Source organism: Pinus tabuliformis, chromosome J (genome assembly GCF_031772625.1).
Source record: "Pinus tabuliformis cultivar Carrire ecotype Pingquan chromosome J, CPIR1, whole genome shotgun sequence".
NCBI classification, from domain to species: domain Eukaryota; kingdom Viridiplantae; phylum Streptophyta; class Pinopsida; order Pinales; family Pinaceae; genus Pinus; species Pinus tabuliformis.
Genome location: NC_142295.1, coordinates 247,556,222 through 247,573,966, shown reverse-complemented (window position 1 = coordinate 247,573,966; position 17,745 = coordinate 247,556,222). Strand labels below are relative to the sequence as shown.

The following is a 17,745-nucleotide window of genomic DNA, read 5'->3' as shown; positions in this document are numbered from 1 at the left end:
TTTGAATTTGAATGTAAATATAAATTAGATTTGATAAAAAAGAAATTGTAAGATTTTTTTTTAAGAATATACATCTTAGTATTATTAAAGATGTTTTTTCTTAAATTTTGAATATTTTAAAGTAACCATTTTTATATTTAAAATTTCAAATATTTAAAAAGAAAGTTATTAAATTATTGGTTTAGTAGTAAATAGGTAAATCTGAATTGATATCAATCAAAGATAATAAATAATATAACTATTAAGTTTGAATTTGAATCTAAATATAAATTAGATTTGATAAAAAAAAAATTATAAGTTTTTTTTGAGAATATACATCTTACTATTATTAAAAATGTTTTTCTTAAATTTTGAATATTTTAATACCCAAAAGCCAAAAGCCTGTTCATAAGAATTTGTGTTCATGTGTTTATGGATCGATTTTGAATTTTCTATTATTTTGTGATATATAGATATATATATATATATATATATATATTGAAAAATATGTATAGTCGAACCTAATGCCGAACGTCATTCGAACCTGATCAGAAATTTCGAACTTGAATCGAACTTAATCGTTGTCGAACTCGAACTCGAACTCGAACCGTGTGACATAGGCCTTGAGTACATTGCGGGAGATCACCACTAGTGTGCCAGATTTCAGTTCTGATCACCTTGATGTAGGCAGAGGATGTGCTATGGGGAAGTTTGCCAGATCCCCTTTTTCCAACAGTGACCGCAGAGCGACCAGGATCCTTGACTTGATACATACTGATGTGAGTGGTCGGATGTCTCATGTATCATTGAGTGGCTACGAGTACTATGTTTTATTCATTGATGACCACTCTAGGAAGAGCTGGATTTATTTCTTGAAGACCAAGAGTGAGGTCTTCAAGCAGTTTCAAGAGTTCAAAGCTCTTGTGGAGACCCAGACAGGTAGGAAGATCAAGGTCCTTAGGTAGGACAATGGAGGGGAGTATACCCTTGGTGAGTTTGTTGATTGTTGTGTTGAGGCAGGCATTAGGAGGGAGTTCAGAGAGGAAGAACAGATCCATTGCAGGGGCTGCCAAAGCCATGCTTCATGATCAGGGGTTACCTTTATTTTTGTGGGCAGGCCTGCAACACTGCTGTGTACTTGCAGAACAAGAGTCCACATCGTGCCTCGGAGAATGCGACTCCGGAGGAGGCTTTTTCTGGGAATAAGCCTGATGTTGGGCACTTTCGTTTCTTTGGGTCTCTTACATATTCCTATGTCCCCAAGGAGAACAAGACCAAGCTAGAGCCCACTGCAGACAAGAGCATCTTTGTGGGTTATAGTGAGACCTCAAAAGCTTATCGGATTTATATTCCCGCGCAGAGGAAAGTGGTTGTCAAGTGGGATGTGAAGTTCGAGGAGGAGAGAGCTTTCAGGAGGTCATGGGAGTTAGAGTATCCGGAGTCACCTTACCCTCAGGAGCAGTTGAGTCAGTCACAGGGATCGAGTGGTCAGAGATCGAGTGGTACATCGATTACAGTGTCAGGTCCATCAGTGAGCAGTGGCTCTCAGAGTCAGGTGGGTGGTTTTTCAGGCAGCGTGCAAGGCAGTCCATAGAGCAGTTCAAAAGGTAGTCCGCTAATGGACAGTTCGCACAGTACTTCAGCATCTACAGGCACAGATTCAGGCATGAGATCAGTTGGCAGGCCTTCAGGAGTTCAGGCTTCTGATGATGATGAGGATTCTTTCACTCCAGTGGGAGAAATATGCTCAAGGAAGAGGAAGCCCAAGTGGCTTTAAGATACCTTGCACGAGACCACATTAGTTGTTGGGCCAAAGAGACAGGTTAGAGAAAGTAAACCACCTGAGCGGTTTTGTAGTTACATGGCATTGGTAACAAGAATTGTTGACTCCGAGCCTTCTAGTTATGAGGCAGCCAACGAGCAGGTCTGGAGAGAGGCCATGATGGAGGAGTATTCGTCTATTATGAAGAACGATGTTTGGGAGGTAGTGACAAGGCTTGAAGGTAAATCGATTGTTACTTCCAGATGGCTCTACAAGATAAAGCATGTTGTAGATGGTAGCATCGAGAAGTTCAAGGCTCGATTTGTGGCGAGAGGGTTCTCACAGGTAGAGGGAGTTGACTATGAGGAGACCTTCGCTCCCGTAGCTCAATATACATCTATTCGCTCCATTATATCGATTGCAGCAGAGATGGGTTGGAAGATCCACCAGATGGATGTGAAGACCGCATTTCTCAATGGCTTCATTCAGGAGGAGGTTTATATTGAGCAGTCGCAGGGCTTTGAGGTGCATGGGAAGGAGTCCCATGTATGCAGATTGAAAAAGGAACTCTATGGCCTGAAGCAAGCTCCTAGAGCTTGGTACTCGAGGATTGATACATACTTGCAGCAGTTGGGTTTCACAAAGAGTGAGGTTGATCCGAACCTATACTTCATTGTGGTGGGTGAGAAGCCTCTCATTCTGGTGTTGTATGTTGATGACTTGATCATCACTGGTGCAGAGAGACTCATTGAGGGTTGCAAGAGAGATCTTGCTTCAGAGCTTGAAATGAAGGATATCGGCTTGATGCAATATTTTCTGGGATTGGAGGTGTGGCAAGAGGAGAAGCATTTCTTCCAAGGACAAGGGAAGTACATTGTGGATATTCTTAGCAGATTTCACATGGAGGACTGCAAACCCATGTCTACACCTATGATCACTAACTGGAAGAAGCTTCACGCTTCTGATTTCGAGTTGGTGGATCTTACTCTATACAGACAGTTGATTGGTTGTTTGATGTATTTGGTCAACACTCAACCAACTATATGTTTTGCAATTAACACTATGAGTTAGTTCATGTGTGAGCCCAAGAGAGTGCACTGGGTGGCTGCAAAACACATTCTTCGTTACTTGCAGGGGACAGTGGATTTTGGTCTGGATTATAAATAGGGTGATGGAGTGAGACTGGCAGGGTACACGGATTCAAATTGCACAGGTTGTGCTTCAGATAGGGAGAGTACTTCCGGGTGTTGTTTTGGGTTGGGTTCGGTAGTTGTGTCGTGGATCGGTCGGAAACAACAGTCAATTGCATTGAGTTCAGCTGAGGCAGAGTATATGGCTACTAGTTTGGCTAGTTGTGAGGCCATATGGCTTTGCAAGATGTTGTTTGGTCTATTTGGTCAGGCATTGAGACCTTCAGTAATTTACTGTGATAATCAGAGTTGCATAAAACTCACGGAGAATCTATTTTTTCATGACAGGTCAAAGCATATTGATATCAAGTATCACTTCATTAGAGACTATGTTCAAAAGGGATCTGTCAAGCTTGAGTACATTTCGACAAATGAGCAGGTAGAGGACATTTTCACCAAAGCCTTACCAAGGGGCAAGCATGTATACTTCAGAAACAAGATGGGAGTGGTGAGGAACACTTTCCTCGGTAAGAGGGAGTGTTAAAATTTGGGTACTAGAGGACAAGTGGTTCCCTAAGGCTTTTTGATATTTCGCCTACAGAAAAGTGTCCAAATTTATTTTTTACTTTTCTCCTAAAGTGACTTTATAAGTGGTAAAGTCAATTTAATTTAAAAGTGACTTTATAAGTGGTAAAGTTACATTCTAATTTATAAGTGACTTTATAAGTGGTAAAGTTACATTCTACTTTAAAGGTGACTTTATTAAAGTGAATGAAGAATTAGAAAGTGAAAAAGTGACTATGGAAATAAATGGCTAAGTGGGTTAAGTGGGTGAGTTAAAAAATAGAAAGTGAGAATTAAATGCACATTTATTCTCATCCCTAGATCTAAATGAATCTCAACCATTAGATCTTAGGGTAACCCAAAAGGTCATTTAGAAAATAAAAGGAGAAGTGAAGAGGAAAAGATCAATTCATTCTTTCATGAGCATTTGGGAGAAACAAAAGAGAGAGCAAGGAGAAAATTTCTAAGCAATGAGGAAGTGAAGGATAGCAACAAGAAGACATTTCAGCAAACCTGGGCAGCGGCATTTATTGGCACGCATCCCAAGGAAAAACCGTACAGCAGGAGAAAGGCACAAAAATCGAGGAAGAGAGACAGCAAGTTCTGGGCACATTTTTCAAGGCTGGCCGTACAGCATTTAATGTTGTTTTATTGTTGTAAAAATTTCTGTTTTGGCTATTTGTTGATTGGCATGATTTTCGAGGTGGAGTTCAAGCACAGAAATCGAGATAAATTGTAATTTGTGGTCACTAGAATTTTTACTGTGTATTTCAGTTTCTTTGTAAAAGCATTTTCGGAAATAAAGAAGAGCTCTCAAACTGGTTTTCCCCAAGAGTTGTAGGGGGTTTTTCCAGGGTCACATTGACCAAAAATCACTGTGTTATTTTCTATGTGTCGCTGTCATAATTTCGCTGTGTTTTATTTCTGCAATTTCAGCAGTTGTGAAATCTCTAAATTTGTGTTTTCAGAAAAATATTATCATTTCCAGATTTTAGAATTTTTATCATGCTTGGATTTTAAACTAAATACGTGGAGTGATAAGGAAAACTGATAACAGGAGTGGGGGTTGAAATTTCTTCAACGGTTTCTACAGCTTGCAGTAATCAACACCAACATGGTTGCCATCAAGTCCAAAGGGGGAGATTGTTGGCATTATGATGTATGTGTTGTACTTGATTGCAACCCACTTGTAGCAAAACAACTCACTTGTATATGGTAACAAGATGAATCTACAAGAGAGGTATCAGATGTAACAGAATGCATCGCAGTTGTGTTTACAGATGTGACAAAATGCAGGGCAGTTCAAAGAAATCATTTCAAAAATAATATGGAAAATTATAGTGTAATAGGTCTATTCAGAGGTAACAGGGCACTGGTACAGAAGAACAGGAAGATGGAACTAAAGTCTACTGATCAGAATAAAGAAGATAAAGAAAAAGGTTGATGTAAAGCAGTTTAAGTAGTATACGCAGGTCCACTTAGTCAAAACAGCGTATACACGCTGGTCCACAGAACAAAAAAAACGTATATGTATACATGCACTTTCACAGAAGGAAAAGCGCGTATGGGATGGAAAATCAAGGTTTTGGTCCAAGGTATCGGTCCAAGGTATCTGGCCCAAGGTATTGGGTCCGAGATATTGGTCCAAGGTATTTGGTCCAAGGTATTGGTCCTAAGTGGTTTTGGTCCAAGGTATTGAGAAAGGCCTAAAACTATATAAGAAGGAAAAGATCATTAGGCCAAGGCGAGAAGTAATGAATATCTTATGAAGAGTGAGATCAAAAGCAAATATGCATGTTATGGGTTTATGGTGCTTTGCTTGATCTGAACTAAGGATGAACCTTAGCGGTTGATGGGGATGAGATCTAATGATGGATCAAGATCATGAAACCTAAAATGAATTATTATTATATGGTTTAATCATGGATAGTCTAGATCTGAATGCTAACGCATGATTTACACTATAAATGTTCTGATCTCAGTATGTTTAAAGTCCAGAGGTGCAGCAAAGTTATGAAGTAAGTATTTGCAGATCTCTACGTTGATTCGCTTTGGTGAAGGTGCGTATACACGCCAGTTCAGCTCTTCCAAGTAGCGTATGCAAAAGAAAAGCTTGATGTTCATGGATGTCTGATCTATCAGATCAGTGTTGTTGTTTTACTACTGTCTGTCAATGAAGTCTTCTTAGATCTGAATGTAAAACTGAATGAATAAGGAGTTTGATATTTGATAGATTGATTGTATAAGTGAGAAGAAGTGATCTCTATTGTTGCCTGTGTAAAGCTCTCTAAGTTGACAGTAGATGTTCAGTGTATTGTTGGTTGGTACAGACTTGATTCAAAAGTTTATGTTTGCAGTAGTTTTGAAGATATACGCAGGTTTGATTAACGGAAGTAGCATATACACGCAGTTTGGGTTCAGCCAAGTAGCGTATACACTCTGATGCATGATTTTTGAGGTTATAGCTGGCTCTGAATGATGATGCAGGTTTTTGGGTTCAACTTAGTGTTCCGGTATCAGTGATCTGATTGTTTAGATTAATTGAATGTTGGTTGATGCAGATGTATTTGATGGTTGTATTGCAATGGTGATTAATTTTGAGCTTCGATGTTGTTGATGGGTCTAGTATGAAAATTCGATGAAACTTGGCCTTCAGATTGTGGTGTTGTGTTCCAGGAGTATCCAGTGTTAAAATTTATGAAACGTGGTCCCTAGTGGAAGAGTGCAGTTTTTCTATAGGCTAGCACCTACATACTAGTAAACATATTGGCTAGTACAAGAGCTAGAGGATTGTAGCTTCCTTCGAGTAGAAGTTGGAGGGTTGTAACCTTCTGTAGGTAGAAGCCTACGTACTGGTATGATTTTGCACCAGTACAATATTGTAAATAGATTTTCTTATTATTAAAAGAAAACAAAGACAACAGCAGCAGGTGGTTTTCACCCACATTGGGTTTCCACCTTAAATCTTGGTGTTCATGTGTGTTGCTTATGTGTAATGCTTTATTTTGCTTTTGAAGTTACTGATGTACTAGTTTAAGATCAACAAATGATAAATTGTCTAAATCACAAGTTCTCTGGATATACATTGGTTTCTCTAACACAGTTGCGTGTACACGCTAGTTCACTTCACTGAAGTAGCGTATATAAATCTGCTTGAGAAATAAAATTATTGATCTGATAATACTGATTCACCCCCCTCCCAATATTATTTCCAACAAGTTTGACCAATGTTGACCGAGTTGAGTTTCGACCGGTTTGACAAGCATTGACCAACAGTGTTTTGACCAAGTTTGGCTAGTGATTTGACTTGTAAAGTTGGCTCAGATTTTTAAACAATTTTCTGATTTGTAAACCTTGCTAAAAAGACAATTTCTCAAGAAAATATTGTTGGGTTTGTTACCATCTACCAATGGGTGACCCCATAGGAGAAGTTTTCTCCTAGATTTGTCTTCAACCGGCAGCCGCTAACGACCACCAATGTAGCCGATGTTGTGCCAGTTGAACTCCACTCCTTGAGCCAGTCATACGTCCCCTCACCCTTTTGTTGAGAGCGTATGTTGGAAGGTGGGCCATCCAATCCTAAAGGTATGTTTTCATTGTGCAATCAGGTGCTTATGCCTATTTTTCCTTTGGCACCATTGGGTATGGATTATTGGGTGACTTGGAAGGATGAATGGTTTTGACTGTAGTCTTGTTCCCTCACCTTAAATGGGAGGTTAATCCTCAACCCTAGTCCCACGGGATCTCCCCTATTGGCTTATAACGTCAGAATGGGCACTACTTGGGAAGCCCTGATTTTGGTAGCACGATACCATTTTCCCGTTTCACATTTTTCACTCCCCTCCACACATCACATGCCCTATTTCATCATCTTCCCCCTCTGGGTCCACATGACCACTGGGTCCACAAGGCTCTGCTACTCCCCCTCCCATTGTCCACATGCCTGGGTTGGGCCTGGAACATTGCCCTGAAGGTTGATGCATCTAAAGAAAAAGATAAAAGCATATCATGGCCACATACAAAAGTCAATAATACCACAAAATGCAAAAGATAGTCGAAACAATATATTAGTGCGTGGGCAAAAGACAAACATGAGCTCTACCTCTTATCATTATGGCCATCACCCTAGTTTTTATGCCCCCCCTCCCATGAGTGCTCCCAACATCATTAAGGAACCCATGCATGTCCCAAACCCTCGTGGGCGATGAACTGCCCTACCTTAAGGGCGTACTCATTGCTTATATCATACACAGCATGCTCTCATCCCCTGGAGCCCCGAGTAGTATAATAAAGAAAAATCAAGAAAAGGCAAAAGGCAAATGAAGAAGGGTGGAAAAACAAAGGTCGGGGTAACTCATGTACCACGATTGCTCCCTCCTACATTTATACACCCAAATATGTGGACATCCCTCATCATTACCACCCTTGAACCCATGGCATTTGGCCTTGAGACCCCTGTGTCCCAATCCATCTCATCATTATTCACATGACCCCTATCACTTGAAGGATGTACCTTGGACATGCCTTTCCCTTTAGGGGTTGGGAACACCTAATAGGGTTGTTTATCAACCACTCCTACCTAGGGAGGTAACACTATTACATGCTCAAAGCCACAAATTTTGAGGGGAAGCCTAGTATGAAGTCTCATTTGTGCCCTTGACTAACAAGCTTGGTTCACTTAGATGCACTAATGAATTATTGTACCTAATGATGAGGAGACGCATTGGATCTTATGTGTAATTGGCAGGTGGTTCCATCATGGGTTGGGCAACTTAACTGGGGCCCAAGCCCACTAGAGGATCATATTGACACTTGTAGGGGATGCGTTGAGAGCCATGGGATTCCATTATGTAACAGAGAATTACCTCATGCCATGAGTAACCTCAACACCTTCAACAACTTGTTCATCGCCCCATAATTTCCACGAGATGGTGCACTTGGACTAGCATTGCCCCCAGCCAGCTTAGCAGTGATCATAGGGTTTGGTAGCTGATCCGAGGCCCAGAGGAGGTTTGTCTCACCTTTGAGACATGGAAGGGCATGCACCATCTTCAAAGCCCTCATTTAGAGCAGTCTACAGGTTTATCTTTCATTAGGTTACCTATGAGACCACTACTTGTGCCCCAGAGCCACTTTGGAGCACTACATAATGATTTACATAGAGATCAAGGGGCCACCCCCTTATTTATCATTCATGGAGCCCTCACTCTCATCACGGCACCTTGAGGACTCAATGAGGCCCACCAATGGCCCTTCTACACCATGATTTCATAATTTCGGCTCACTTATGGATGGCTTATTCATTACTTTATTAGATATTTGGTGGGCTTGTCACCAAAATTTCTATTTTGCACATTATTTTATAATTGTTAGGGGCTAATTAGGCTAAATCTAATTAGTAGAGGATCATATAAATAAAGATGATTGTCATTGTGAGAGATCATCGTCATCGTCACTTGGAACTTCTCTTGTACGAATTTCGCACTTTTTCTTGGATGCTACTTGTAGATTCTATTGATGCATTTCGATATCTTTGGAGGCTGAAATTTCCATCTTACTTGAAGCTACTTGTTTTTCTATGGTTGGATATATCTCTTGTCATCTTGTAAGTACTATTTCGTTGAGAAATTTTCTTGGAATAATGTTTAATATGTGGAATTATAGCAACTAGCTAAATCTCTTGTGCTCTAATTTATTGAAAATCAATGTCAAATATTGTTTGGTTGTAAATTGCACATGTTACTCATTGAATGACAATAGATGAATGTTCTAAGTGGATGGGATTTTGTCCTTCTTCCATGAAAAAACGATAGATATTGAGTATGTAATTATAGAATAGTAGTTGCTAGGGCACCATTCTTTGATCTTCATGAAGACAAATTTCGCAAATCTTTAATCGTCAGACTCCATAGCCCAAGAATTAGGCATTGGTCCAAGCAAAATTGATGGTCAACCTCCTTCTCTTTTCCTTCTCTTCCAATTTCTGGCCCCTTTTCCTAGATGGCCTAGCTAGGGTACCCTACGAAATTCTTTGGAGGAGAGATTTTTAAAATCCGCTTCGATAGAAACCTACGCCAGTGGATCCTCTAGAGGATCTCAAAGTTTGGTGGAATTCTCACAGTTAAATCTCCGGAAATCTTATGCCCTAGGTGTGCCCTTGGAAAGAAGCCTAGTTGGCTCTTCCTTGGATAAGGTGGTCTTCTTAAGGGTCATATGAACATAGTATTCAAAGGAATAAATCTTGCTAGACCCTTTCTTCTATCTTGCCTTGACCTAGAGAGTACTTTGGAGGAATTTCTTCCCACGTTTTTCCTAAAAACCCTAAGTCTAGCATAATCCCTAATTAGGTCTCTCAAAGATAGCGAAAATCTATTTAAGTTGTCTAATCGTCTTATGCCCTAGGTGTGCCCTTGGAAGGAAGCCTAGTTGGCTCTTACTTGGATAAGGTGGTCTTCTTGAGGGTCATATGAAGTTATGAACACAATATTCAAAGGAATAAATCAAGCTAGACCTTTTCTTCTATCTTGCCTCGACCTAGAGAGTACTTTGGAGGAATTTTTTCTCATGTTTTTCCTAAAAACCAAAAGTCTAGCATAATCCCTAATTAGGTCTCTCAAAGATAGTGAAAGTCTATTTAAGGTGTCTAATCATCTTACAAAGCTTATTAAGAGGTCCTATATCATCTTGGAAGTCTTTTCCTTAAGTATTCTCATCATCATTGAAATCAAAAACCCCAAGTCCATACCTTCCCTCCTAGGTCTTTCTTGGAGAGCCTTTAGCTTCTTTATAGCATTATGCCCTAATTGAGTCTCCTTGAACGAGCCTTGGAAATCACTTCATACCTTGTCATTGACATCATCTTTACAAGTGATTTCCTCCATATCAGGACTCCTCCCATCGGTGAAAGTCTGTAAAGAGCAGGGGACATTAAGTGAGGTGACAATAGGTCCTTGTCCCATTGTTGTCACTTAACCTAGTAGTTGTCCTTTAGGTCCCCCTTCCTGGGGCCTGGCTAGATTTTGTGGCAACATTTTTTGTGTCGTTGTTGGGGAGGAAGCAAATCTCCCTCCTTGGTCAAATATTTGATGAGGTGATCATTTCAACGACAATATAGATCCTCTTATGGCGACTCCATTAGAAGAACAAATCCCTTGTTCTTTATTGAGCTTCAAAGTTTTAGTGTTTGTTGGGTGAAGCAAGCATTCTTTAAGGCAAAGTTTATTTACCTTGGCGAATCCCATGTCATCAATACATAAAGACCAACAACATGCTAATCGAGCATTTTCCTACTTTGGACATAGCATGAACCCGCAATACCCCAAATTGGAGTACATAAAGGATGTGTCCATATTCGATGGGGATCCACTTTCAATAGCCAATCATATCATGACATTCATGAGATATATTTCAAAACTCAACATAACTCAACCCAATGACTGGTTTTACTTGTTTATCCTATCTCTTCATTTTGATTATGATTGGATTAGGTTGTGTAAGCATAAAAGCATTTCCTCCTCTGCATTAATTTCATGTTTCTTCTTGCATAAAGGACCAACCTTTGAAACCAATGTGGAAGCGTGTCAAATGTGGAATATGGCATTTGAGGAAGCATTCCCTGAATGTGGGGAGGATTGTGAGGAAGAAGAAGATCTCTTTCTAGATCATCAAGATTCGGTCATAAATGAAGACAATAAGGGTGATCTTGTTAAGAATTTTGATAAAGAGAATTCCTTGGAGAGTAGAGTTCGAGATAACCCAATCTCTTTCAAAAATGTTATCCCTAACATTGAGGAGGATGCTCCCATTAACCCCTTGGATGATGATATTGTTGACTACTTACATATTGAAGAGGGGAAGTGGGAGATTGATGGCCATCCTTTTGATAAGGAACCTATCTATGATACTGATAAAGAAGATGAGGTTAAGGTTAGTCTTCCCTTTTCCAAGATATTTCTTCTGATGATACAACTGTCGATAACCTCGAAAGAGAGGGTAATTACACTCCCCTACAAGATGGTATTAAAGATTACTTATGCATTGAAAAAGAACAGTGGGAGGTGACTGATTGTTATTCTAACCATGACCCTATCTATGATATTGATGATGACATCAATAGGGGCCTTGGTTGTCCCTACTTTCCATATGATCTTGGGGATATATTCGAGTCATCTGTGGACCCTTTCCTCACACCATTTTACACAATCACTAATGATGATGAACCCCTTCCCCCTCCAAAATATGATCATGAGGAAAAAAACCTCATTGGTCGTGATCCTTCGTGCCAACTGCCTCCTTTTCCTTCCCGTCATGACCTTGCAGAAACCATGAAGCATGACATAACTAAAAAGGTCCAAGAGGAGGATGATATGCTTGAGGTGGCCATTCATCGAAGGTTCATGAGATTAATTGTTGATTTCTCCATCTTTTGGTTGGAAGAAAGAATCCAATGGTGCAAGTTGCATCCCTCTTTTCCTTGCTCATCCATGATCTTTTATATATGGTCACTTTATTTTCCCACCTCCCACCCTTGTGACCTCCCCTCATAATAAATCATAGGGGTAGGAAATATTATATTGATTTGATGATATGTTGGTTGCATTGGATCTATGATTACACTTATATTTGTATAATGTAAAACGCATGTTAGAGTAGGATGCACTACATATTGATTTTTGCATAGCTAACATCATCATATCATGTTCTCATGCTAGAATAGAGGCATTTAGATTAAACATGCACTTTACAATAGATTTTATTTTTTGTGTGATTTATTATTTGGTGAAAATATGGGCGATAAAAGTATGCCCAGGACAGATGCTTCCAACAATTATTTGTGATGTGCAGGATACAGGTCTATGGTCCCAGAGGATTGCTAGTGTTCTCATGACCTCCTCGTTCGAGTACATGGTTCGTGCACTCTACAAAGAGCTCATGTCCCAGTTAGAGCCAGATGTTGCCCACCACTAGTGGGTGACTCCATAGGAGAATTTTTCTCCTAGATTTGTCTTCAACCAGCAGACCCTAACGGCCACTAATGTAGCTGATGTTGTGTCAGTTGATCTTTGTTCCCTAAGCTAGTCATATGTCCCCTCGCCCATCTATTCAAAGCGTATATTTGAAGGTGGTCCATCCAATCCTAAAGGTATGTCTTTCATTGTGCAATCGGGTGCTTATGCTTGTTTTTCCTTGGGCACCATTGGGTATGGATTATTGGATGAGTTGGAAGGATGAACGGTTTTGACTGTAGTCTTGCTCCCTCACCTTAAATGGGGGGTTAATCCTCAACCCTAGTCCCACGGGATCTCCCCTATTGACTTATAGCTTCAGGATGGGCACTACTTGGGAAGCCCTGATTTTGGTGGTGCGGTCCTGTTTCACATTTTTCTCTCTTGTCCACACATTGCATTCCCTATTTCGTCATCTTCCCCCTCTAGGTCCACATGACCACTGGGTCCACAAGGCTCTACTACTCCCCCTCCCATTGTCCACATGTCTGGGGTGGGACTGGAATGTTGCCCCAAAGGTTGATGCATTTAAAAATAGATTAAAGCATATCATGGCCACATGGAGATTGATGGCCATCCTTTTGATAAGGAACCTATCTATGATACTGATAAAGAAGATGAGGTTAAGGTTAGTCTTCCCTTTTCCAAGATATTTCTTCTGATGATACAACTGTCGATAACCTCGAAAGAGAGGGTAATTACACTCCCCTACAAGACAGTATTAAAGATTACTTATGCATTGAAAAAGAACAGTGGGAGGTGACTGATTGTTATTCTGACCATGACCCTATCTATGATATTGATGATGACATCAATAGGGGCCTTGGTTGTCCCTACCTTCCATATGATCTTGGGGATATATTCGAGTCATCTGTGGACCCTTTCCTCACACCATTTTACACAATCACTAATGATGATGAACCCTTTCCCCCTCCAGAATATGATCATGAGGAAAAAAAACTCATTGGTCGTGATCCTTCGTGCCAACTGCCTCCTTTTCCTTCCCGTCATGACCTTGCAGAAACCATGAAGCATGACATAACTAAAAAGGTCCAAGAGGAGGATGATATGCTTGAGGTGGCCATTCATCGAAGGTTCATGAGCTTAATTGTTGATATCTCCATCTTTTGGTTGGAAGAAAGAATCCAATGGTGCAAGTTGCATCCCTCTTTCCTTGCTCATCCATGATCTTTTATATATGGTCACTTTATTTTCCCACCGCCCACCCTTGTGACCTCCCCTCATAATAAATCATAGGGGTAGGAAATATTATATTGATTTGATGATATGTTGGTTGCATTGGATCTATGATTACACTTATATTTGCATAATGTAAAACGCATGTTAGAGTAGGATGCACTACATATTGATTTTTGCATGGCTAACATCATCATATCATGTTCTCATGCTAGAATAGAGGCATTTAGATTAAACATGCACTTTACAATAGATTTTATTTTTTGTGTGATTTATTATTTGGTGAAAATGTGGGCGATAAAAGTATGCCCAGGACAGATGCTTCCAACAATTATTTGTGATGTGCAGGATACAGGTCTATGGTCCCAGAGGATTGCTAGTGTTCTCATGACCTCCTCGTTCGAGTACATGGTTCGTGCACTCTACAAAGAGCTCATGTCCCAGTTAGAGCCAGATGTTGCCCACCACCAGTGGGTGACTCCATAGGAGAATTTTTCTCCTAGATTTGTCTTCAACCAGCAGACCCTAACGGCCACTAATGTAGCTGATGTTGTGTCAGTTGATCTTTGTTCCCTAAGCTAGTCATATGTCCCCTCGCCCATCTATTCAAAGCGTATATTTGAAGGTGGTCCATCCAATCCTAAAGGTATGTCTTTCATTGTGCAATCGGGTGCTTATGCTTGTTTTTCCTTGGGCACCATTGGGTATGGATTATTGGATGAGTTGGAAGGATGAACGGTTTTGACTGTAGTCTTGCTCCCTCACCTTAAATGGGGGGTTAATCCTCAACCCTAGTCCCACGGGATCTCCCCTATTGACTTATAGCTTCAGGATGGGCACTACCTGGGAAGCCCTGATTTTGGTGGTGAGGTCCTGTTTCACATTTTTCTCTCTTGTCCACACATTGCATTCCCTATTTCGTCATCTTCCCCCTCTGGGTCCACATGACCACTGGGTCCACAAGGCTCTACTACTCCCCCTCCCATTGTCCACATGTCTGGGGTGGGACTGGAATGTTGCCCCAAAGGTTGATGCATTTAAAAATAGATTAAAGCATATCATGGCCACATACAAAAGAAAATAATACCACAAAATGCAAAAGATGGTCGGGACAATATATTAGTACATGGGAAAAAGCCAAACATAAGCTCTAGCGCTTATCATTATCGCCATCACTCTGGTTCCTATGCCCCCTACCCTATGAGCACCCCAAACATCATTAAGGAACCCATGCATGTCCCAACCCCTGGTGGGCAATGAACTGCCCTACCTTAACAGGGTACTCACTACTTATATCATGCACAGCATGCTCTCATCCCCTAGACCCCCAAGCAGTATAATAAAGAAAAATCAAGAAAAGGCAAAAGGAAAATGAAGGGTGGGAAAACAAAGGTCGAGGTAACTCATGTACCACAATTGCTCCCTCCTACATCTATACACCCAAATATGTGGACATCCCTCATCATTACAACCTTGGGCATGCCTTTCCCTTTAGGGGTTGGGAACACTTAATAGGGTTGTTTATTAACCAGTCCTAACTAGGGAGGTAACACTATTACATGCTAAAAGCCCTAAATTTGAAAGGGGGGCCCAATGTGAAGTCTCATTTGTGCCCTCGACTAACAAGCTTGGTTCACTTAGATGCACTAATGAATTATTGTACCTGATGGTGAGGAGACGCATTAGATCTTGTTAGAAACACTGGGGGGAATCAGTGTTTTGTTCCCAATTAAACTTTACTTAATTGATGCTTTCATTTACAATTAACGTGAACCATTACTTTATTAGCAAGTTAATGTGTAAGCATATTCAATAAACCATGACCAGCATCAAGAATAAGACATGTAGACCATAAAGCACATCAAACACATATGAACACCAGGATTTTAGGTGGAAACCCAATGTGGGAGAAAACCACCACTACTGTCCACATTTCTCCCAGCACATTATTTATTACCGAAACATTTTGCACACTTGACCACATTGACATGATATGGGACTTTCAAATTTATTCAAACACATTTCTACTTCATCAATGTGCATCTTACAGATCTAGTTACAAATCAAGGATATCAGCAAGTACTTCCTTGGCATTATTTTCTTAGAATGCCATGTTTGGAGTTGCCTCCCTATCATTGGGAACTATTGCTTGCATATATATATATATATGACTCTTGCTTTCCAGCAACCACTATCAAATATTTCAAAATAACTACCAAATTATAAGTAAAGGATAGGAAAATTGCAGAAGAGAGTTCACTTGCATAGCTTTTACCATAAAGATTCCTAGTTTCTAGAGTTGGGACATCTATTGCACTATATCTTATGGAAGAGTGTCTAAGTCAGTAACAAGATCATGCTGAGAACGTAATCACATGGTTCAACAGAGTTCTGGGAAGAAATTCAAAATTCTCTGAATTTTAATCTGCTCAATAAATGCATCTCATATTCATCAAATATTAAAAGGACTAAACTCTAATAAGTAAATTTATTACCTAAATGTATCCCTGTAATTTATGTTGTCTGCATTCAGCAAGTTGAAAAATACTGTTCTCTACATTCATATTCCCAGTTGTCTGCATTGTCTGTAATTTTTGGTGTTTCCATTCTCTGTAACCTATGCTGAAATGCATCCAGGCCCCTATCTTTGGTTGATTGAATGAATAAACACTCAAGATCGAAATGCATTCCATCTTCGTCAGTGATCAAATTACAAAAGGCAAAGGTCCACATCTTATTTCATTTCCCTCCGTGAAATGAATTTTCACTCAAGATATCTTACATGCAATATTTTTAATATTTTATATACGTAGGTTTTAAAATATTATTTATGTTATCTACTTTATAGTGGTATGCGCAAGCATGTCACAGAGTAGGGATGGAACCTGGGTTGAGAGGATAACAACTTTCCTCTCAGCCACTCGAGCTACACCCAATTTGACAAATTCATTATTGTCAAATTTGAACATGAACGCATACCATGTGACTGATAGCTGATGACAAATAACCAGTAAAAAAAGCTTCTTGGTTACGCTACGACAAGATGGTAAACAATTGTTCATTTGTCATTTCACTAAATCTTTTGTGAATATGTGGTGAATTCTCATGCTAAATCAAAGATTAATGCCAAATATCCAGCAGTCACAAGGCACTCTATACCAGTATTGTAAACACCCATATCATCAAAAATTTGTCAAGGGTCTTGACCTCGCCACATCAGAAACATTATCAAAATTTTTCACAAACCATGACAAGCATTTAAGAAATACAAAATAAATTCATTTTTTCAATTTTTTTCAATTTTTTTAAAATATAAACTAACGTCAAATTATTGCAATGCCACATAAATATGAAAGAACACTCATGTATCAAGAGATGTATGAGACACCAAATGATACATCAAATATTCACAGTCAATACTAAATTCTGAGAGCCGTCCAATCAGAACTCAATTGAACACAAATTTACATCAAATATATAATAAATGTATCGTATCATCATGAGTCATCTACAATGACTAATCTAACAGCTAGCTATCAATTCCCTTTGGCTTTTTAACAAGTAATAGTATGGTTCATCCTCTAGTAGGAGGTCTTGTGGTCACAGATAGATGACCACTGCTGGATGTCTCACTCCATGCAAAAAGTGGTGCTAAGGATGGCAAATTAGCCTCCTCACTCTCAATTTCCTCATATCCTTCAAAGGTTGTAGATCTTCCTCCCTTACCCCATGCTCTTGCTCCTTCTCATGTAACAACCAAGTGCCTCATAATTCATTCCCTCTGCCCTTTTTACAATTTATAGTAATGGCTCATCTTCTAGCAGGTCTTGTGGCCATAAACAGATGACTATTGGTAAGTGTCTCACTTTATGTAGAAGGTGGTGCTGAGAGTGGCACATCAGCCTCCTCACTCACAATCTCTGTTGGAAATAATACTGAGAGGGGGGGTGAATCAGTATTATCAAGTCACTAATATTTCATTTCACAATCAGATTCATATACGCTACTTCAGTTAATGGAGCTTGCATATATACGCAATTGTATTTAAAGCAACTAGCGTATACCCTGAAAACTTATAATTTAGTTAATTCCTCATATGTTGAACTTT

General features: G+C 39.7%; 1 protein-coding gene across 7 annotated transcripts in view; it reads right to left on the bottom strand.

Annotated features, from left to right (window-relative positions):
- LOC149226687 (valine--tRNA ligase, mitochondrial 1-like) overlaps positions 1–17,745 on the bottom strand; it is a 174,978-nt gene that overhangs the window by 134,034 nt on the left and 23,199 nt on the right. The gene's annotated exons all lie outside the window — the stretch shown is intronic.